The sequence below is a fragment of the Dama dama genome, chromosome 30, assembly GCF_033118175.1.
Source record: "Dama dama isolate Ldn47 chromosome 30, ASM3311817v1, whole genome shotgun sequence".
In the NCBI taxonomy this organism is placed as follows: domain Eukaryota; kingdom Metazoa; phylum Chordata; class Mammalia; order Artiodactyla; family Cervidae; genus Dama; species Dama dama.
In genome coordinates this window covers 49372793-49397193 of record NC_083710.1, presented here as the reverse complement: position 1 = coordinate 49397193, position 24401 = coordinate 49372793, and positions in this window count along the sequence as shown.

The following is a 24401-nucleotide window of genomic DNA, read 5'->3' as shown; positions in this document are numbered from 1 at the left end:
GACCAATACAAGAGCAAACCCAGCTGTTGTTTTTCTTTTGATTTCCCAATTCAGTTTCTGGCAATTACTACAGTGAGCCTCTATTGTTTGTCTTCAGGTAGTATTATTATAACTGGCTTCTATTCCATGAAGGGGAAATAATTCTCTTATAGACCAAGCAAGCACCATTGGCCATGGTCCCATCTCCCTGTCTCTGTCTCCCTTTGAGAAAACAGGTCTAGGCCTGGTAAAAGTTCATTTACAAATGAAACAAATAGGTCAGGTTACTATTGGGTAAGACCAGACACAATTTCTCTATGAAGGGAAATATTTCAAATGGATATCATCTTACTAGTTGAAAAGTTGCAGTCCAGTTTTAAGATAGTGACTTGGCAGATAAGAAAAGGAGATCTTGTTCACTTTTCTTTCTACTATACTACATTGACTATATACTTTCTACTTTGCTCTTTATATTACTTATATTTTCCTTCTATTACTTTCTTCTTAGTCTAATAAAAATTGGTGTTAATTTAAGTCATAAAACTGTTGGAGTGGTGAGTAAGATATAAAGACCAATTATGATTTATTATTGATTTTTTTCTTATTCTTTTCATTATTAGTTAGTATGAAAGTGAAAGTGCTTAGTCGCTCAGTCATGTCCAACTCTTTGCGACCCCATGGACTATAGCCCACCAGGCTCCTCTGTCCATGGGGTTCTCCAAGCAAGAATACTGGAGTGGGTTGCCATTTCCTTCTCCAGGGAAACTTCCTGACCCAGGGATCAAACCTGCATCTCCAGATTGGCAGGTGGATTATTTTTACCGCTGAGCCATTGGTTAGTATACTCATACCAAATCCTAAAAGAGTATCAGCTTTTCTTAGTAAACTGTAATTAAATGCTGATAAATTCTCTTTGGTCCAGTGGTCTCTCAGAAAAGGAAGGACATAAAATGTGTCGTCAGAAGAAAATCAGAAGGAAAAAATCTGTTTTGTTTTTAACCACTGTCTCTGTGGAAGCAGATGTGGACTTCTCAAGTCTTTCTAGAAATCTGACCTCTGATTTGTGCATCAGAAGAATTAGCCTGAATAATCCAAAGAAACATTTCGGTGCTACAAAACCTAATAAATGTGTAACAAATCCACAGCTTTTGATCTGCGGTTGAGAAAGGAAGTTCAAGTTTGTTGAACCCTCATTATTATAGGTTTGAACAACTTCTCTTCCAGAAGCTGGATCTGCATGATTATGCTGCCAACCACGAGTTGAGCTGAACTGAATGCTGTTCCCTGGAAGCCTAATTGACAATTTTGTTGCCCTTCTCTGACTATTTAAGAAGAGTTGTGAGGTCAATGGCAAGGATACATCTTCGAGTCATAAATGCCTTCTAGTAGAACTGTTTTTTGTTAGCCTGTTCTTTTAGAAAGCTCTTGTGTCAAATATTTAAAAATAAAATGTTTTACAGGAGAGAGGGAATCTGACAGCACTGCTGACCCACATTTCAGAAGGAAAATGAGAAATATAGGGGTCAGATCCCAGCCACTGGAAGCACAACGAGCACTTATGCTGTAAATGAAGTAGTGAAATCGTCCACTGGAACAAGCAATTTTCATAACCAGTACACTTCAGTAAAATGAATTTTATCGTATCCTGTGACCTCCCCAAGTTCCCAAACCAAAAGTCTTCAGGGTACATTAGACTGGCAAAAAATACACAGTAAATGGCAAGATAGGAAGTATCCAAATACCAATTCTCAAAAAATTAACCCAAGTAATATGCCATGATTGATCCTTGGGGAAATATTAAGTTGTTAAATGATCATTTATCTTCATAATTGTGTTCTTATTTTTATTTTTCTACTGTAAGAGAATGTTTGGGCATCACATTATCAAAAATCTTTAAACTGAAATATTAAAACTAAGAGATTGAACAGAAATATCAGAATCAAAATACAGAATCCAAATGTCTAATGACAAAGTAAACATTAAGGTTGAAAGTATAATAACAATTAGTTACTGTATATATTTTAAATATTTTTTTTGTCTTTCAATGCACAAGAAAATGTTTTACTTTTTTTCACCAGTCAGTTAAATATTTGAAAAATATCAAGACAGTGAGAAGCAGTTTCAATTCCTGCTCATGAATTTTAGAGAAATTATTCAAAAGCCATTATTTTCCAGAAGTATTTGTGAAGTGTCACATGTTCAAAATATAAAACTTGTAATGTTCTTACTAATCTTTCACGTTTTCTAAGTTCTAAAAATGAGATAATGGATATGTCTATATAAACAAAAGTGCATTTCCCTTGAGTCATTTGCATGTTTTTAAAGCAAATATATACTGGAAATTTTGTCTTGAAATTACATAATTATGAATCAGATAATAAGATCCCTTTAAAAACCTGATATGGATAATGCAGTTTGAATGTAGTATAATGTCCTGAGTAAAAATATAACTATCTTTTGACTTCCAATTCATATTTAGGAGAACTACAACAGTGGTATAAAACCAAATAAACCAAACCTGCATTTCATAGATCAAGTTGAATTACAAAGAATTCAACTTAATTATCATATTTTTCATAATATAACACTTTTATAAACTACATGAGCTACTAACTGATGCATTTAGAACAATGTAGGGTGAACATCATCATACTATATAGACATACTTTTTCAAGTCTAATACAAATTCACTGTTATGCCAGTATTTAATCTTATTGACATATTTTCTAGGATTATCTTTATACAGACCTTATTTTGTACTTCAACAATGGTGGATCAAATTCCTTAAGTGATAATAAAACTGAGAGTCATAAAGGAGATGGTCAATAAGTTATAGGGTGTTTTTTTTCAACTTTCAGTTCTGGGTTTTCATTCTGACAGCATTTCCCCAAGTACACATCTGTGACTACTCAAGGAAAATGTAGTTGATATGTGATCTTAATTTTTCAGAGGAATTTGTAGCTGTAGTTTTGCTTCTCTATAAGCACATGAATACTACGTGATTAACAATAGCACAAGAATAACTTTATTTTGAATTTCATCTTTATAGCCTCATAAGAATCTCGACTTGTTTCAGAATTTATACCTAAGGCACGTATTAGCTAAAACTAAAAAATATATAGTCTCTACACATTATTTTATTGTTTAAATGGTCCTCATTCATGTTTCATTTCAATAATATTTCCCCAGCTTGTAAAGCTTATGTTACAGTGAGCTCCTCTTTAAATTCACAATGCATAAAACTGCCAGGTGGCCTAATAACAGAGTGCATTAACAGATTGAACTATAAATCAGATGCTTGTGTTCACGTACTGTAAAAATACCACCAATTTCTTTCAGATTATAGTTTGTACACTGATTCCTAAGAGTGATCACAAACGCTTTGGGAAATTTAAAAGGAATAAAAAGGTCATATATCCCAATCTAAAAAATGACATTATCTTCACTTTCACTTTTTAAAAATTATTTTTGTCTACCTTTTATCATTATTGTGAAATTAAGATAATAAACTCAATACCCATGCAACATTACCTAAGCAAAAGCTGTTATTATTCCTATTAGTATTTAATACTATTAAATCTGAGCTATGAATGAGCTGTTTTTGTTGAGTGACTTAATACTACAGTATATACTTATTCATCTCAACATTTATTGAGAACAGGTTTATATAAAGTATGATGCATGTTGGAAGTGTATAGAAATTACTTATCTTTTGTATATTTGAAAAATAAGGGAATGAGCCACATTTCTTTTTTCAGGAGGATGAAATTTGTGAAAAGCACTTAAATTAATAATTGCTGATTATGTATAAAAACCTAGCCTTTACTTCACAGAAAGAGAAATAAAAATCAACTACTGTACAATCCAGGATATAAGTAAGGAAACTGAAAACCAAGAAGTCAATTTATTTGTGTTTGTGCAGCTCAGTTGCAACAAAGCCAGAGCAGGAGACCTTTGAGCATGCTGATAAAAACTGCCCTTTGTGTGCACATAATGATTTACAAAGTGCATTTGTAGGCTTTATCTATCTCATAGCAATAAACCGGTAGAGTCATACTGGGACCCCGCTTTTCTACCTTTGGTACAAAGCTCTATGTGCTACCTCATTACCCTATCCCAGAGTTCTTTCTATAATTTTATGGTACTTCTATGTCCCATGAGTAACTTCATGTTAACAGAAAATATTTTACAAACGAACAGGAGCAAATAGAATTAGATTCATGTTGCAAATTGAAATAAATATAGGGCAATTGAGAACACATATAAACTAAAATTGGATAGAAAAGGTAAAGTCAATAATACAGCCCTAGGCATGAGGGTACTAGAGCAAAATTTTAACAGCACATCAAATACTGCTTTAGGAAAGCTTTCGAAAGTGGTTGATTTCAAAAATCTGTTGATTAATCAGCAAAATGAATCCAAAGAACAGGTTCACATAAGAGAGTGGTAGGTTAACAGGCTGCAATGATAAAGTTGACATTTTAAGAGGAATCATGCTGACATAAGCTAGCATTTTAGGAGTGAGCAGAATTTTACATGAGATTTTTTAACAATAATCACAGGCATATGGCACTGAAAAGCTGGAGGTAGCATTTGGTTAAACAATGAGCTCTTACTCACGTTACATATCCTTTGTACATTTGTGGGGTGCTCACTGTGCATGCAGAATGGAATCGTTGATAGCAGCAGCAGAGAGGACAGGGAACCTGAGCATCTCAGGCCAACAATTAAGAACTCTGTCCCAGAAATGGCTCAAGTCACTTGCACCCACCACATAATGGCCAGAAATAACAGTCATACTCAACTGCAAAAAAATGGGTAAATACAATGTCCTCACAAACCTGAAAAGAAGGAAACTGTGCAAACATTAGCTGATTCAACCATAACTACTAGTAACAGTTAATTTCTCCTTTCTAACAATATCTCCTGGTGGTACTTTTAGACATTTCAGAAGCCTGTTCATTATTGAGTCCATAATTGTCTGCTGAGCATTACGGTTGGCACTCTGTGGAAAGGGAAGAAGGGAAAAATGGTTCTAACTCTGGTCTTCTTATCTGCAGCAGGGGTTCTCACTCTTGACACTAATTGGCATTTTGGGCTGCGTAGTCTAGTCTTGGTTGTAGTGACCGTCCTGTGTGTGATTATAGGATATTTGGTAGCATCCCAGGTTCTACCCACAGGATGCTAGCAACAATCTTCAATGACAATCAAAATAGTCTTTTGGTTGTTGTTGTTTAGATGCTAAGTTATGTCTGACTCTTTGTGACCCCATGGACTGTAACCCACCAGGCTCCTTGTCCATGGGATTCCCCAGGCAAGAATGCTGGAGTGGGTTGCCATTTCCTTCTCCAGGGAATCTTTCCCACCCAGGGATCAAACCCCATCTCCTGCACTGGCAGGTGGATTCTTTACCACTAAGTCACCAGTGAAGCCCAAAACAATACTTAGACATTGCCAAATGTTTCCAGGGATTCGGGGTGAGAAGTGGGAGAAGGGAAACAGCAATCTTAATGGCATATTTCATTGAGATGCAAACACAAAATCACACCAGAGTAAGTTTCCACACTACATTGCTTGTTGGAGTCTGGGTAAGCCTTTTGGAGAAGATGACTGACTGAGGACTTTAAAGAAAGGACACATTTTTGACCAGTTAAAAGTGGGTTGGTTGGTAAAGAAGGTGAAACACTAGGAGCAAAATCTTAAAAGTAGACTAAGACAGGGTGAGTTTAGAGAGAAGTCAGAGATGTGGTGCAGACAGCTGACCTGAAATTAACTTTGATTATAGCTAATTTATGAAATGGTAAATTCATACACAGATAATAAAAATAATTACATCGGGCTTTTTCCTACATTTCTTAGAGAACCAATATAAAATAATGGCAAAAATGATTGTGATGACTGAATAGGAAAACTGATGTCATTCTTGCTACCACCATCTTCAATAAAACCAAAGGACAGTCTTCATAATGTATGAAGATTCCTTCTTGATGTTTTGCAATGGACACTCCCTGTAGATCAGAAAAACTGGCTGAGAAGGCTCAGGATTGAAAGTGACGTAAAGGGTGTTATTAGAGAGAATTATAAGGAGGCATGTTGACTGTTTTTCTTGTTGCCATTGGACTAAGTCTCAGGAGTTTGAATGGTGGTGGCATTACTATACAGAGAACCTCAGGATGATTTCATTTCAAGGCTTCATTTTAATGCTCCCTTAGGTATTAAGTGCATATATTTAAAAATTTCACTTATCACAGGGAATTTAAAACTGACTCATAAAAAATTGATCTTTTCAAGATTTCAAAGGACATGGAAATTTGTGAAGTATAATATTTTTCTTCTTAAATGCCTTTTTTCCTCTTTTAGTTCTGCCACCTCCATGTTATCTACTATTAATGAAATTTTGTGCACATCATTTTGTGTGTATTGATAAACATATTAATATCCAAGTCATTTTTGGCAAATCTATATACTGGCAACAAATGTTTTATGCAATAAACATGGTTTATATATAAATTGTAAATTTATCCAGCTAATTTGTTGTTCAGTTGCTCAGTCGTGCCCAATTCTTTGCGACACCATGAACTATAGCATTCCAGTCTTCCCTGTCCTTCAATATCACCCAGAATTTGTTCATATCCAATTAATATGTTGAAATACTTCCAATGAATTTGACTGCTAAGACAAATTTTATAGTTTGAGTTCAAACTATGTTTCCCCTGCTGAATAGATAGGACCTCATCAATCTTGTCCCCAGTGTTTATGTGGGTCTGTTCCTTAAAATGGTATAAATGTTAGATTTTTAATCTTTAGTAATATGTAATACAAAGAAATTTCTTTTGTTTTGCTATTGTTCAGCTTAGTCGTCTTCATATATGCTTAATCCTTACTAGTCATTTGTGTTATTTCATTTTCTTTAATTTCCACTGGTTTATCAATATCTTTGTTACTGATTTCTAAGAACTCGTTTATGACTAAGGATGTTAACCATCTGTCTTGCAAATATCATATTTTATTGTCATCAATTTACTGCGGTATTTTGTAGTTTGGTTTTGTGTGAAAATATAATTATGTATTTAATTTTTTTAAATTTCCATTTATGGATAGGATAGAGATTAGTAAGCAAGAGTTTAGAGAAGATACTCACCCAGTTATTAAAAGGCTAGAAAATAAAATTTGCAAATTTAAGTTTTGAGAACAAGAAGTGTTTTAAGAGACAAGAGGTTAGTAAATTTTATGATGTGCCTTCAACTGATGCATTACCCACATTAAAAGGTATAGCCAAGACAGTGGAATTCACCACATATCTTATCTGTCCCCTTATGTTTTACACCCTTCTGTAGTTGGATGGCTTCATCACTTGGCCAATAGAATATGGGGAAGCAATGAGCCAAAGTATGAAAACCCAGCTTGTGACCCCACAGCTGGATTTTCCTTTGCTGAAGCAGCCTAGAAGCCAGTGCTCCACATGGTCCCACTGAGCAATGAGGTTGCTCATTGTTGATACCTCCTTTTAACCTAAAAATCCCCTCTTTTTATCTGTTTATCCAATTTCTATCTTCCTTTCAAGGATCCACTCCCATATGAGACCTTTAGACCCTAACTTGTTATGGTTCTCCTATTGAATCACTAGTCTTGAAATTCAATCTTATAATGTTTGTGGAAATCGTTTATTTCTGGCTTAGTCTGTCACGAAATGTGTTAAAAATTCCCGAGAGACAGAAACTCAATTGTTCATGCCCCATAAGAGTGGATAACATGTTTTGAATATAATAAATACATATTTAATAAAGATTATATGATTGCCATTGCCCTGTGGTTTTAACCCTTAAATATCAAATTTACATTCTTTTTTTAAAATCAAGAATATTCACTTCCTTTTGTTACCTACAGAGTTAATATCATATCTAATGTTACAACTAACATCAAAGGGCAGGTCAGAATACTGTCCAGTAGAAAACTTTCCGTATGCTAGCACTTCCCATGCAGATGGAATTGAAACACATGTAAATGGACCATGTATTTACATGACACTTGTTTGCTTTTTATGTCATAACTGACCTTCCTCTAATAAATGTATCCTTCATTTTTGTTTTGAATATAAGGGTCTGACCACCCTTATGTCCTTTGTACTCACTGACAGAACATATTAAGAAAAACATAAAAGATCAGGACACTTACAAAGGATAGATGGAAGCTTCATGGAGATGCTGGAACACCCAGCCTTAAGCGGAAACTAGGGTAGAAAAGAAAGGACCCTAGATGAAGAACAATATGGTTACTGTGTGATTATTAGATCGTGTGATGTATCACAGAATAATTAGAACTCTGTGCCAATCAACAAAACAACTGTGGCAGGCCAAACCACTATCCTCTCTGCTTCCAAATTTAAAGGTTTTCAGGAGTTGAAAGATATTTGCCCACCCACCACTGGCAGCATATAAGAGAAGTGTTAGGACATGTTGAAAGAAGTAATCCATTTACAATGCTTTTGTCCTAGCTCTTCAAGTGTCTACAAGGTTCAGCTCAGTGAATTTCTACTCCACAGATTTTCTTGGTACTAAGTTCAGCAGCACATATGTGAGTAAATCCTAGATATTCTTACCTGAAACTCTAGGTTTTATAAATATAACCCTATGGGAGTATTCATCCTCCAGTTACTTGTTGTCCAAAAATGTAAGTCAATTAATGAAAACATTTCTGTGAATGTTGTTTTATTTTTAAATTTCAGTTATTTTTAAGGTAATGCATTTCTAGGTTTCCAAATTGCTGTCAGAAATTGTGACATATCTGAGTCTATCTAAATGTAAGCATTGAATATTTACCTTTGTTATTTCTCAAAAAAAAGAGACGTTGGTGTACACTGTGAATGTGACATGCCACTGTGGTTTAACGACATTAAGAGGTCATGTGTTAACAAATGCTGCTGTATCAATGATCTAGAAATACATATTCTGTTAATAAAATCAATTCAGAAAAATATATGAATAGTTCAATATTTTCCATATTAACTATCCTTCACCCAAATCTACTTCTGAGGGTAAACAGAGCATGTGTGAAAGGATCACTGGAGAACTATGTATTATTTCAAACTTTTGACATTTCATAGAGACCTTGTTTTCAAGCATGAAGTTAAATGTGAGTTTCTTAGTACAACGTCCAGATTTTATGTTTATTTTCTTGGAAATATTGTAGGTCAAACTCACCATTAAAACCATGCCAAAGTGTGATACAGTGGCAAGTTCTTTGAGTTGAAGAAATTGCACAAGAGAATTCTTGTCCTCAATGTGCTACATCATGACAGGGGGTGATTTCTTTGAATGTGGTTTCTGAATTTTCTCATCTTCGTGGTTTCCTCTAAAAAGTTAAAGGTTAAATAAAGTTTGAAACAAACCAAAAATATGAGACCAGTCTTCATTTTTGGATTTTAAGTAATAGTGGCATGAAAATAGTGCTGTTTTCCTTGCTTCTTGGTGATTACCCAAAAATAATAAGGATGACAAGAAACTGAAAAACAAAACAAAACAAAAAAAAACTCCATCTGTGATGCAATTAGAAAAACCTCTGTAACCTGAGCCACAGTGTGTCAGTGTATATGAAATGACTCCCGGGTACACAGAAGGTCAAACAAGAGGGCAGCAAAATGCAAAGAAATGATGCTTGGAGCTGCAGAGTTTAGACTCAAGGCAACAAGCACAATTCTTCAAAAAAGTAGCCTGCGCTGTGGGGGAACATCAATGACATAATGTTGTTTGGAAACACAGAACAGGGTCTTGGGTTGGTCCTCGCTGCTTCCCAAGAACCAGTTTGGTAGGAAGGAAAAGCAAAGGAGGCGGGGGTAACAGGAATCACACAGATTGTCCCATCGGCAGGAAGCTGCTTATTAGTGAGGCAGGGAGAAGAGAAGAGACTTGACTTTTTAGTTACCACTACAGCTATCAACCTTGGTTGTTTAGGAGAAGAAAAAGCAAAAGGAACTTGTTCCCACACACACCCTTATTTCATAAAGAGAAGTACTTCCAAGGTTTAGATGGTGGCCCTGACCACTCTCCACCCTGAACACAAATACCACTGAGATAGTGGCTTCTTGGGGAATTCATCTCACTCAAAGCTAATTAATTATGTTAAAGAAAAGTGCCAGTCTCTACAAAGACACTGAAAGTTAAAAAAGACTAAAATGAATAAGGGCAAAGGGAAGAAAAAGCACTCTCCTCAGAAGTGTTTGCCATCCAGGATATAAAAATTTTAATTAAACTATGTGACACAATTTTTTTTTAAACTAATGATGTAAAGGGCTTTGCTGGTAGCTCAGATGGTAAAGAATCTGCCTGTAATTCAGGAGAACTGGGTTTGATCCCTAGGTTGGGAAGATCCTCTTAAGAAGAAAAGGGCAACCCACTCCAGTATACTTGCCTGGAGAATTCTATGGATAGAGGAGCCTGACGGCTACAGTCCATGGGGTCGCAGAATCGGACACAACTGAACAACTAACCTTCACTTCTCTTCCAGTATTCTTGCCTGGAAAATCCCATGGATAATGAGCCTGTGGCGTATGGGCCCAACCACTCCCCTGACATGCAGGACCCTCTCCAACCAGGGATGGAACCCATGGCCTCTGCACTGGCAGGTAGATTCCCAACCACTGGACCACCAGGGAAGTCCTGCTTACTGCTTGTAATAGGTAGTCACTAGGTACTAACTGAAGGATATTGGATTAAGGCTATATTATTAAAAAGCTTTAAAACATAATTGCTGGAAGAAAATATCCAATTCATTAGAAGGCACCCAAATAAAAATAAGAAAATATACAACAGAGTCAAATATTAAATAAATGCAATAAAAATAAAGCTTTTAACAATAACAAGACACATACACATACACACACTAATTTGTCCTTTGAATGAGGTCACAGAAACCTGGACTGTTCTGGTAGTCCAGAGGAAGAGTTGAAAAGGGCCAGGACCAGTCTTTGAAACCCTGGCTGAGCTTATTTAGATAGTGAGGGGTAAGGGATAAGATCTAAAAATGCACTGGCTGTACCACAGGGAGACATTCCCTGTGACAGTGTTAAGGGCTGAATTGCCCTCCAAAAAAGAAATGTTGAAACCCATGATGGTCACATTTATGTAACCAAATATGACTGGGCCCAAATTAAATATGATTTCTGGCTACACTTTAGGAATCATTGAACTGAAACGGACTGGAATGGCAAATTTAATTCAGATGACCATTATATCTACTACTGTGGGCAAGAATCCCTTAGAAGAAATGAAGTAGCCCTCATAGTCAATAGAAGAGACCAAAATGCACTACTTGAGTGCAATCTCAAAAATGACAGAATACTGTTTGTTTCCAAGACAAACCAATCAATATCACAGTAATCCAAGTCTATGCTCCAACCAGTAATGCTGAAGAAGCTGAAGTTGAACAGTTCTATGAAGACCTACAAGACCTTCTAGAACTAACACCCAAAAAAGATGTCCTTTTCATCACAGGGACTGGAATACAAAAGTAGGAATGCAAGAGATACCTGGAGTAACGGGCAAATTTGACCTTGGAGTACAAAATGAAGCAGGGTAAAGGCTAACAGTGTTTTGCCAAGAGAACGCACTGGTCATAGCAAACACCGTCTTCTAACAACACAAGAGAAGACTTTACACATGGACTTCACCAGATGGTCAATACTGAAATCAGATTGATTATATTCTTTGCAGTCAAAGATGGAGAAGCTCTACATAGTCAACAAAAACAAGACCAGGAGCTAACTGTGGCTCAGATCATGAACTCCTTATTGCCAAATTCAGGCTTCAGTGAAGAAAGTAGGGAAAATCACCAGCCCATTCAGGTATGATATAAATCAATCCCCTTACAATTATACAGAGTAAGTGACAAATAGATTCAAGGGTTTAGATCTGATAGACAGAGTGCCTGAAGAACTATGTACAGAGGTTCATGACATTGTACAGGAGGCAGTGATCGAGACGGTCCCCAAGAAAAAGAAATACAAAAAAGGAAAATGGTTGTCTGAGGTGATCTTTCAAATAGCTGAGAAAAGAGAAGCAAAAAGCAAAGGAGAAAAGGAAAGATATACCCATCAATGCAGAGTTCCAAAGAATAGCAGGGAGGGATAAGAAAGCCTTCCTCAGTGATCAGTGCAAAGAAATAGAGGAAAACAATAGAATGGATAAGACTAGAGATCTCTTCAAGAAAATTAGAGATATTAAGGGAACATTTCATACAAAGAAGTGGTATGGACCCAACAGAAGCAGGACATATTAAGAAAAGGTGGCAAAAATACACAGAAACTATACAAAAAAGATCTTCATGATCTTTTTTAAAGATAACCATGATGGTGTGATCACTCACCTAGAGCCAGACATCCTGGAATGCAAAATTAAGTGGGCCTTAGGAAGCATCTCTACAAACAAAGCTAGCGAGGATGGTGGAAGTCCAGGTGGGCTCTTTCAAATCCTAAAAGATGATGCTGTGAAAGTGCTGCACTCAATATGCCAGCAAATTTGGAAATCTCAGCAGTGGCCACAGGACTGGAAAAGGTCAGTTTTCATTCCAGTCCCAAAGAAGGGCAATGCCAAAGAATGTTCAGACTGCCGAACAATTGCACTCATTGCACACGCTAGCAAAGTAATACTCAAAATTCTCCAAGTCAGGCTTCAACAGTAGATGAACCATGAACTTCCAGATGTTCAAGCTGGATTTAGAAAAGACAGAGGAACCAAAGATCAAATTCTCAACATCTGCTGGATCATCAAAAAAGCAAGAGAGTTCCAGCAAAGCATCTATTTCTGCTTTATTGACTATGCCAAAGCCTTTGATAGTGTGGATTACAATTAACTGTGGAAAATTCTTCAAGAAATGGGAATACCAAACCACCTGACCTGCCTCCTGAGAAATTTGTATGCAGCTCAAGAAGCAACAGTTAGAACTGGACACGGAACAACAGTCTTGTTCCAGATTGGGAAAGGAATGTGTCAAGGTTGTATATTGTCACCCTGCTTATTTAACTTATATGTAGAGTACATCATGTGAAATGCCAGACTGGATGAAACACAAGCTGGAATCAAGATTGCCAGGGGAAACAATAACCTCAGATACACAGAAGACACCACACTTATGGCAGGAAGCAAAGAAGAACTAAAGAGGCTCTTGATGATAGTGAAGGAGGAGAGTGAAAAAGTTGGCTTAAAATTCAACATTCAAAAAACTTGGCATCTGGTCCCATCACTTCATGGCAAATAGATTGGGAAACAATGGAAACAGTGAGATACTGTATTTTGGGGCTCCAAGATCACTGCAGATGGTGACTCCAGCTACGAAATGAAAAGACGCTACTTGGAAGAAAAGCTATGAATAACCTAGACAGCATATTAAAAAGCAGAGACGTTACTTTGCTGACAAAGGTCTGTATAGTCAAAGCTATAGTTTTTCTGGTAGTCATCTATGGATGTGAAAGTTGGACTATAAAGAAAGCTCAGCACTGAAGAATTGATGCTTTTGGATTGTGGGGTCAAAGAAGACTCTTGAGAGTCCCTTGGACTGCAAGGAGATCAAACCGATCAATCCTGAAGGAAATCAGTCTTGTATATTCATTGGAAGGACTGATGCTAAAGCTGAAACTCCAATATTTTGGCCACCTGATGCAAAGAAGTGACTCATTTGAAAAGACCCTGATGCTGGGAAAGATTGAAGGCAGGAGGAGAAGGAGATGACAGAGGATGAGATGGTTGGATGGCATCACCAACTTGATGGCCATGAGTTTGAGCAACAATACACTCCCGGAGTTGGTGATGGACAGGGAAGCCTGCCTTGCTGCAGTTCAAGGGTTTGCGAAGTGTTGGATAAGACAGTGCAACTGAACTGAACTGAACTCTGGCTACATTTGTGAGAATGTTTTCCGTTTGAGATTAGCATTTGAATCTGTGCACTCAAATAGACGACCCTCCCCAACATGGATGAACATCATCCAATCTGTTGAGGGCCTGAGTAGAAGAAAAAGCAGAGGTAGGAAGTATTTGTTCTCTTCCTGTTTGTCTACTTGAGCTGTCATCATTAAAAAGTCTATAGACGATACATTCTTGAGAGGGTGTGGAGAAAAGAGAACCCTAAACGTCCATTGACAGATGAGTGGATAAAGAAGATATGGTACATATATACAATGGCATACCACTCAGCCATATAAAAGAAAAGAATAATGTTATTTGCAGCAATACTGGTGCAACTAGAGATTTATCATACCAAGTACAGTACAGTCAAGGTACAAGTGCAAGTAAGTCAATCAGAGAAAGCCAAATGAAACTGATCTGTGATCAGAAACAGAATCAAGGACGTAGGGAACAGATTTGTGGCTGCCATAGGGACAGGAGTGAGGAAGGATTGGATTGGAGTTTGGGATAGCAGATGAAAACTGGCATATAAAGAATGGATAAACAACAAGGTCCTACTGTACAGCACAGGAAACCATATTCAATATCCTGTGATAAACCATGATGGAAAAGAATGTGAAAAAAAATGTGTATAACTGAGTCACTTTTCTGTAGAGCAATAATTAACACAACATTGTAATTCAAATATACTTCAGGGAGCCCCCTCCCGTGAACTACGAGTCTGTTAAAGCTGGGTGGAATTAGTAGGGGCCCTGTTCCCACTGACCATGAATGAAGGGAGAAATTGACCCTTAGTGAGGGTATATTCCTGTGCCCCAAAGGAGGCACCAAATGCATTTTCTTTCAGATGTATCATGGTAGAAATTATTAGAACTATAACTGTTCCTTTGGAAAAGTGGTACATACAGAACTTTCCTAGGAAGACAAATTCTCTTTATCACAATGTTTCAAGGAGGGGAATACTGTCTGTTGCCAATGCAACTTTGTGATAGGGCATGCTCAGATTGACCATTCTCTGAATATATGCATTAAGTTTGAGTAAGCAATTTTTGTGGGGCTCAAATTAGGGCACCTAGGTGACTTTCGATAAATTACCTTGATGTTCCTTATCCCCAAAATGGGCATGATAATTGAAATGGTGATTTCTTAGAATTAAGAAATTTGTCAAGTGTGAAAGTGTTTCAAGTCCTTCACTTATATTGTTTACTTTTTTTTTTATTCAGAGAAGACACTTTATAACAGGACATTTCTAGATTGCTCCACCTGAGGAATTTAAAATAATCTCTGTCAAAGCTTGGCTAATTTCCTTCAGTGCTGGTTTTTGCTTTGTAAGTCAGCAGCCCTCTCACAGAGAAAAATCCCAAATTGTAAGCAGGATCTGTGCGAAGTTGTGTTTTTTTGCTGTTTGTTCACATGAGAAGCAATTTTTACAGTCCAAACACACCTTTATTCTTTTCATTAACAAAAGTAATCAAATATGGTTTTAACAGTATGAAGTCATTGAGGCTCTCGGAATATTGAGGTAATGCTGGACTGCTAGAAAGAACAACACAGAACTTATGAAATTTAAGATCAGATGAGGTTAACAAATAAGGAACTCGAGGACCCACCTTGACAAACATGTTGATGGTCACAGTACACCGACTAATATTAATTTCTCTTTTAATCACCTCTATGCTCTTAAACAGAATTGCATAAACTGTTTACATTGGGAGTTCCCCAAGATGACTTCAAAGTCAAAATTACAGTACCTCATTCCTTATATTTCATAAAATTTGGGTTTCATTGAGAATTTTTTTTAAAGTAAGACAGGCAAAGCTCTATCAGTTCAAAAGTAGGGAGAAATCTATTCAACTTAAATAGCAAAGAAAAAACAAGTCTGACTTTAGGCTGATTTTATATTTCAATACAGAGTCACGAACCACAAAAACAGCAATGTTTCATATGATGACCTTTTGATCTATGCTTTTTTTCCCGTTTTGGTTATTTTTCATCAAATGTAGTTTTCATGTCTGTCCCTCAGTACAGGTATTTATTCAGCTTCATTTGATTTCTTATTATGTCCATCTTTTCTGTCAATAGTGCATTTGGAGGACAAATTTTCAAGATTGTGGACAATCGCCTTCCTATTGCTGGTGTCTGGACAGAAATTGGGATATTGGTGTCAGATTGTTCCTATTGATCTGTGTTTGTTTCTCTTTTGATTGAAGCATCAGAGACATCTGTGCTTTTATTTATGAACTCTGTCCCCTCAGTCCCAATGGCAAGAGGTGGAAAGTCAGCTGGCAGAACTGGACTCTTAACATCTTGCAAACAATCAACAAGCATGCTCACATCTGGCGGGCACAACCAGAAGATGATTCTGAAATTTCCATTGCAATGGAGCTCAACTCCCAAGAGTTCTCGCTATACTTTTGTAACCTTCAGTAGTTTCTGTGTTTTTGACCTTCCTGAACAGCTGTTAAAGGAATTATTCTTTCATGCTTGGCAGTTTTGTTTTGTGACTATCTTAAAATCCCCCGTAAACAGAGATATAGTGATCTGCATGAGCCCATTTCAGGAGAGTGAAGTCTGACTTTTTATTGCAGACATAGTATTTTATTGTATTGTCCTAGCTTCTGTTATCATCCACCTTTGTAAAAAGATTGTAAATGGAATGCTATGCTGCTGTCTGTCATAAAATTATAACTTCGTATACTTCTCAAAATGTGCAGGTGTCTCTCTGCATAGATTCTGCTTCTGAAATGGAAGAATGTCTATTTCACCTGAATTATTAGACCATATATTTATCATCCTCAGTTTTTAAGAGTGTAAGACTGAGATGGTTCAGGACAACAGTATCTCATCAGATTGTAAGAGATCAGAGGAATAGAGATGACCTAGAGAATATAGGGATAAAAATATTTTTGTAAGTACTATAGAAATACAACATGACAATTGTGTATCATGTACATATTGTGCATATGTGTACTGTACATAATTATGTATGAGACTGGTAAACTGGTAACATGATAGGAGCTTCTGGAATTCTGCTTGCACATATTACCAGGATATAATCAGGATACGTTACTATTTCTAGAAAGTGTAAGATAAAGTCTTGGCCAATAATTTATTTGCCCTTAGAGTCCCTTCAAATGGAAGACCTTTTAAAAACCTGAAAACTACTGAATTTAGAGATTTTTAGAAGTCATTTATTTTACCCCAGTGCTCATGCAAGGCAGTACATGACACCTCCCTGGTAGTAATAGCAAACCTTCTGGGCCTCAGAAGAAGAGTTTTCTGCAGTGAAATACCCCTTGCCAACACACAGCAGCCCTCTCTGTCAGCAGGCCTTCACTGTGCCCAGGCCCCACTGCTCAAACTTCCCTAGATATGGACACCATCGCTTTACCCATAAAACCTTTCATATTCTAGAAGATTGTTAAATTATCTCTGACTTCTCATTTAGAGGAGAAATAATTCTTGTTCTTTTAGGCTTCCCTCAAAGGTATGAGCCTTCAAATCCTTTATCACTTTCATTGCTCTCCTTGGAACCTCTCCAAATATTTCACAGGCCTCTATAGTTTTGGAACTTTGGAGTGGAAGCCATGTTCTGACAAGTGAGAGAATGACCTCAAATTTAACATCACATACATTTCCAACATTCCTGGAACATTGCGTTTGCTCTTGTAAACTACAGTCAATGCAAAGCAAACAGTCTTTTCTTCCACATGACCCTCTGTGAATTTCTAATGGTTCTAAAATGTAGCAGAGAGACATTTCCTGTCTGAGTTGTGTGTCATATTTTTCCCTCAGGAAAGATAGAAGTAGACAACAAACACCCAGAGTCACCAGGAAAAGAGCAGATTTATTCTATTTATAGATGCACAAGAAGACGATAAAATAGGAGATAAATATAGAAGAAGCTGGGCCTGCTTGTTATGTGGGATGAAAGAAGGAACATAAGAGTGGACAGATTGAAGGGCTCTTTCAAAATTATTATAAAAATTTCAGCATCTTTTCCAGAGTCTGATGTGATGCCATTTACCATCATGTACCTTGTGATCCCAGGCATGGAGGAAGAAGTCCACCCCACAGGCCGTGAGGTGGCTGTCTGAGTGTCTACTCTGGTGAGCTCTGAACTGAGAAAATTGGCTCCATTCTATCTGCCAAAAGTCAATTTGTTGAAAATATGGCTTGGAATGCCTAGGCAGGATCCAAATAAAAGTTAATTTATTTGCACTAAAGAACAAAGATGATTCACAACATTTTTGTTCATTGAGTTCAGTAATTCTTGACTTTTTTTTTTAAAAGTAATCTTCAAAAGTGTTGCACAGACTGGTCCCTCTCTACCTCTCCAGGCATCTCACAGCACCTCCTCAGTCACACACCACTCTTAATACCCCTGCTTCCACCTTCCTTGGGCTCATCATGCCTGTTTCCCTCTGTTCCTTCGGGCAATGCCCCGCCCCCCTGGGCCATTCCCCTTTTCCGTTTTCATATAGCTGACTCCACTCACCCTTCAATATCGGTTAATGTCAGCTGTGCTGGAAAGCCTACTCTGAACTCCAAGCCTACTCCAAGGACTTCTGCTATGGGCTCCAATGGCACCCGTATGTCCTGTTCTAAAACTTATCCTGGTTTATTGCAATGGCTTGTGAATTTCTCTTCCTCCATAGGCTGGAAGACCTGGGAAGGCAGGATCATCTTGCTCCTCTTGTTTTTCACAATATACTCAAAAATTAGCATAATGCTTGGCATGAAGGAAAGTTCCATATATTTGCCAAAAATAAACAACTACTAATACCAGCGTTATCTCATTAAACCACAAATATAATTGAGTCAGTTTTCTCTCTCAAAATCTTTGATCATCTTAATTTACTACAGGATCAAGCTGCTTTCACAAAGCATTTTTTTTTTTTTTTTTGGTCCTTCACAGTATACCCACAATCTAACTTTTTAGATTTTCTCTCTGAGTTTTACACACACATTACTGATATATAGTCTCTCAGCCTCACATCCCTTTGATCTGATATTTTATTTCATTGCAGTAGCCAGTTGTGCAGTTATCCCCTGACATCTCACTCCACTGCCCGGAATCTCTCTCATTTCCCACCCTGAGGTTTCTCTGCCACCTGCACTTGAGGAACCCGGGGGAATCTGTTTATCCAAGGGAGTTAAGACACCTCGCACAACATTGACCTTTGGAGGGCAGTAAATAGAGCCCTGTTCCATGTGCTGAGATGACAAATTCGAAGTACAGTCCACATGTTCCTGAGGGCCTGTTGCCCATGGTGATCAGGAGTTCAGGGATGCTCCCTTGCAGTGGTGTTTCCTCTCTCTCACTGTACCATTTCTTTTCTTCCACTCATATCCCACCTATTTGCTTTACAAAGTAAACTAACTGCTGTCAAATCTTTATTTGGCTTTGGAAAATCCCAGGGTTAAAATAACTTCATAAGCCATGTGTACCTTTACACTCCTGTCCCCTCCTCCTTCTTCCTACCCAGACCACCCCAAGTTTTCTTTTCTCTTTTGAAACTCCTATTTATCATCCAAACCCTAACACAAATGGTATCTTTATGGTGAAGCATTCCTTGATTTCCAGACTGCATTCTGTAAGTTCTGATTGCATTTTTATGCATTTCTTTTATATCTCACATTATAATCACATGTTACAAAATTATGAGAATGTGAAAATGACATTATGTAACTTAATTTATTTATGTAACTTAAATTTATTTATAAAATTTAACATATGCTTGTATGTATAGGTATTTTGAAAAGAATCTAAGTAAACAAAAATTTCTACTATTGATATTCAAAATTAGATGTATTCATCATGCCTGACTCTGCAACATCATGTACTGCAGCACACAGATACTGTATTAAATAACCTCTAGTTGTAAGTTTCCTTTGACTCATGCTGAACGAACACAAAGCATGTATTTTACACTGAGCAATATCCTACTTCGATTATTTGGTGGGTTAATTTCTCTAAGGGATCAATTTTGTACTTATTAGTATAAAAGATAGTTTTTCCTCATGACTAAAAGAAACAGGGGCTCCCAGAGACATTTCTGGTTGTCCTAGTGGCCTTGAGGAAAAGTTGGAAGTGAGGTTGGCAGAGCCAGAGGTAGATGAAGTACTGCTCCCAGTGCTGGGGACTGCCTACCACACTTGAGCTGAGGGATTATTTTCCTGATCTCTTTTGCATTGCCCTGACACTCTAGTGTGTGTGTGTGTGTGTGTGTGTGTGTGTGTGTGTGTGTGTGTGTGTGTGTGCGTGCGCGCACACGCACTCAGTCGCTCAGTGTATCTGACTCTTTGCAACCCCATGGACTACAGCCCACCATATTCCTCTGTCCGTGGGATTCTCCAGGCAAGAATACTGGAGTGGGTTGCCATTTCCTCCTCCAGAGGATCTTTCCAACCCAGGGATTGAACACTTGTCTCATGCGTTTCCTAATTTGGCAGCCGAATACTTTACCACCACCAGGGAAGCCTTCTAATGGAACAGGGCAAAAAAAAAAAAAAAAGCACAGACCACAAGACCCGAGAGAAAAGACCAATGCCTGGCAAACCAAAGACTCCCCTGGGTAGCAAGGGCTGCCTTAGGGGTGGCAGAACCAGTGACATTTCAGTCATACTCTTTTTGTGACACTGTAGTACCAATCTGGAGAGATCTGGAGAAACTCTGGGTTGTACTCAATGAAGTTTACTACTTACAAGTACAGATTTGGTGTCAGGAAAAGATATTCAAAATATGTTTTTCTCACATTCCCAAAGTGTATAAGAAACAATAAAGATTATGTGTCACTTTCTTAATTCTAAAATGAGTATAAAAATTGTGTTTTGGTTGAGAACCAGACATGCTACTTTTAACCTTAAAATGTTAACATATGATAATTCCTTCCAGGTATATACTTTGAATGTATGGATGTGTCTTTTTTTATTTTATTTTTTTTTTTTTTACTGCTTCTGTTAATTGGTACTTTTTATCTTCTCGTGTAAAACCACTTGTAAGGCTACATTTCATGCAGAAAATCTGCATGACTCCTTAAATTATGAAAATCTTATTCCTCAAAAGTCAATAATCTCAGGACCCTATGAATTTATGATAAATATTAAGCTTTAAATAATGTAAGCTGATCCTACCTGATGGGATTTCATTCCTGTCTTCCTCTCACAGCCTATTAGAACTACCAATGATCCTCTGGAATAAACCCTGCGGATGAAAGGGATGTCGTGGGGGGGTTTCCTTTGGAAGTTTCATGCTTCGGTGGATAGCAAGTCCTCTCCAGCTAGTCAGCTCATCCACTAAAATGCCCTTGTTAGTTTCATAGGAGGTCTCTTAATCATTAAGAGTTTCTTAATCATTAGCATGTTTTTTTAACTGGATATTTTCTGAGCCACAGTACTTCAAATTAGAAGCAGGAGTTTTAGAAGCAATATTATATTCATTATTTGGAAAAATCTGTTATTTAAGTTTTTAATCACAAATTATAGTTTTAATAAGATAATTTGAGATCTATGAATATCATAGAGAATATCTAATTCTAGCAATATTATAACATTACTGCAAAACAAATGCCTCATTACAGAGGCTCAAGCACACTTCCTGTTCTGTCCCCCAGTCACATCCAACTCTGCAACCCCATGGGCACCAGGACCCCTTCCCTCATCTTCTCCTGAAGCTTGCCCAAGTTCATGTCCATTGCTTTGGTGATGACATCCAGCCATCACATCTTCTGATGCCCTCTTCTTCTGCCCTTGATCTTTCCCAGGATCAGGGACTTTTCCAATGAGTTGGCTGTTCACATCTGATGACCAAAATACCAGAGCTTCAGCATCAGTCCCTCGAATGAATATTCAGTGTTGATGTACCTTAAGATTGACTGGTTTGATCTCCTTTCTGTCCAAGGGACTCTCAGGAGTCTTCTCCAGCACCACAATTTGAAGGCATCAATTCTTTGGCACTCTGCCTTCTTTACGTTCCAGCTCTCACAACCATACATGACCACTGGGAAAACCATAGCTTGACTATATGAACCTTTGTCGGCAGAGTAGTATCTCAGCTTTTCAACACACTATGTTTGTCATAGGTTTCCTGCCAAAAAACAATTGTCTTCTGATTTCATGGCTGCAGTCACCATCTGCAGTGATTTTAGAGCCCAAGAAGAGGAAATCTGTCACTACTTCCACCTTTTCCCCTTTTATTTGCCATGAAGTAATGGGGCCCAATGCCATGATCTTAGTTTTTTTTAATATTTAGTTTCAAGCACACTTACACATTATTTCAAAAACTCTTACAAATTATTTAAAACAGGAAAAGTATTTTTTCCTTTAATTGGCATTCTTCAAAACACAGAGATATTGATTTTATAGAATATTAATACTCAAGGTTGGGAGGGAATGTATACTTTAATGTTTTTAAATGGTACCGTAAAGCTTGTAAAAGCTACAAAATGATCCTTTCCACATTTCTAATGCTTCCTGGCATGTAGTATCCAGCTGTAACTTCAAAGGTATCTATGAACATTAATGAAGTGACATAACTAAATGAAGCAACATTAAGTTGAATTAGTTGGTACAAGTTTGTCTACGTAATTAAGGCTCTGGGACAATGATGCTGATTGTCTTTCCCTCTACTGAGTATAGAATTGTCTGCTATAGACTCTCAAAGTCATGGCCAAAGTTCTTTGCACAGCTGTTTAGTCTCCAAAGTGGTCATGATAAAAGAACAGAGGCTGACAGCTCTAGAAATCCTCAGCGGGACAGCTGATCTAGGAAGGAGCATTAGAAGCCTCCGGTGAATGTGTGAAGGGAATATATTGCCAGTGAGACTAAATCTGAATTCAGATTGCTCTGGGTGAAATAAAAGATGGGCATCTTAATATCACTCTTTATCTATTCATCTATTGATGGGCATTTAGGTTGCTTCGATATCTCGGCTATTATAAATAGTGCTGCAATGAACTTTAGGGTGCATGTATCTTTTTGAATTATCATTTTCTTTGAATATATGCCCAGAAGTGAGATAGTGAGATCCCTGGATCACATGGTAGATGTGGGGTGTGTGTGTGTGTGTGTGTGTGTGTGTGTGTGTGTGTGTGTGTGTATGATGGAATATTACTTGGCCATAAGAAAGAATTCATTCATAAGAAAGAATGCCATTTAAAGCAACATGGATGGACCTAGAGATTATCATCATGAAGTAAACCAGACAGAAAAAGACAAATATCATATGATACCACTTATATGTAGAATCTAAGCAAAATGTAGAATCTATTACAAAACAGAAATAGACCTACAGACATAGAAAACAAATGTATGTTTACCAAAGGCAAGAGAGGAAGAAAGGAAATATTAGGAGTCTGTGATTAACAGAAAAACAGTACTATATAAAAAATAGATAACCAGGAGATAGATGACAAGCACAGTTACACTGAAGAATAGAAACCCATTAGGCAGAAGGCAGGAAAACCGGCTACAAGCTGTTTTATGGAAGAAGTAGTATAACTATAAGAAAGAATTTAGTCCCCCTTCAGGGTTTGTTGAATTTGAATCAAGGGAAAAATGTACAATCTATAGACAATTTCTTTAAAATCAAGGCAGGTTGCCATCTGGTTAGTGTGGCAAAGTCATGGTCTTGCCTAAAAAGATAAGAGACAAGCATCCATTGCTGGATCCATTGACCAACAGCATCTTCATTGCCTAAAGTCTGACAGAAGTTCAGAACCTCAGGCTTCAGCACAGACCTACTGCATTTGAGCAAAATCCCCAGGGTGTTTGTATACATTACTGTTTGAGAAGCACAGGACTGCACTCACTTTATGGATTTCTGCCTTTGTGAAAAAACAAAACAGGTTTTAAACAGGCCACTCTGTAGTTCATGTGAATGCCCGGCTGGGTTAAAGTCCGATCCTTGATTAGGAGCATCAAACGTAATGAATTCCCTAGGTGGTCCCAAGATGGTCCTCCCAGGATTTTGCATTGCGAACAAGAGGGCTGTATCAGGCAATGAGGAGAGCCCTTCTAAAGGAAGTAGTAAGGCTTTTTATGTTGCAGAGAGCTTCACCAAGTAGGAAACAGGAGCCCATTCTTATTAAGAAATGATCTTACTGACTTCTGTTAGTGAAACTCTTTTTGCTGTGCTACAGTTCTTAGTAACTTGGGTTTCATCCCAGTGTGTCTCCAGTGTTTGCATGCAGGCTGCAGACACTGAACCAGGCAATCATGTCGCCTCTTCCTTCTAAAAACAGTTTGGAAATATAACAAAATTCACTTTTTCTCAGCGCGATGACTGTGGAAGAAAGTCATAGGATTCAGTTCTAGAATAACTGCACAGACCAACCTGGCTGAACTTGTTTTGTTTAAGAGCTGATCAAATCTGTATCATCGTACAAACTTTTCTGCTTGCTTGGCCTTGTTTTAAAAACAATACCTTCAAGCTGTTGGGACTAAATCCAATATTACACAACACAAAGGTTAACCTTTTAGAAAATATTGCTCAGTAGAAACATGAACAGTGGAATTAGTCTTCCA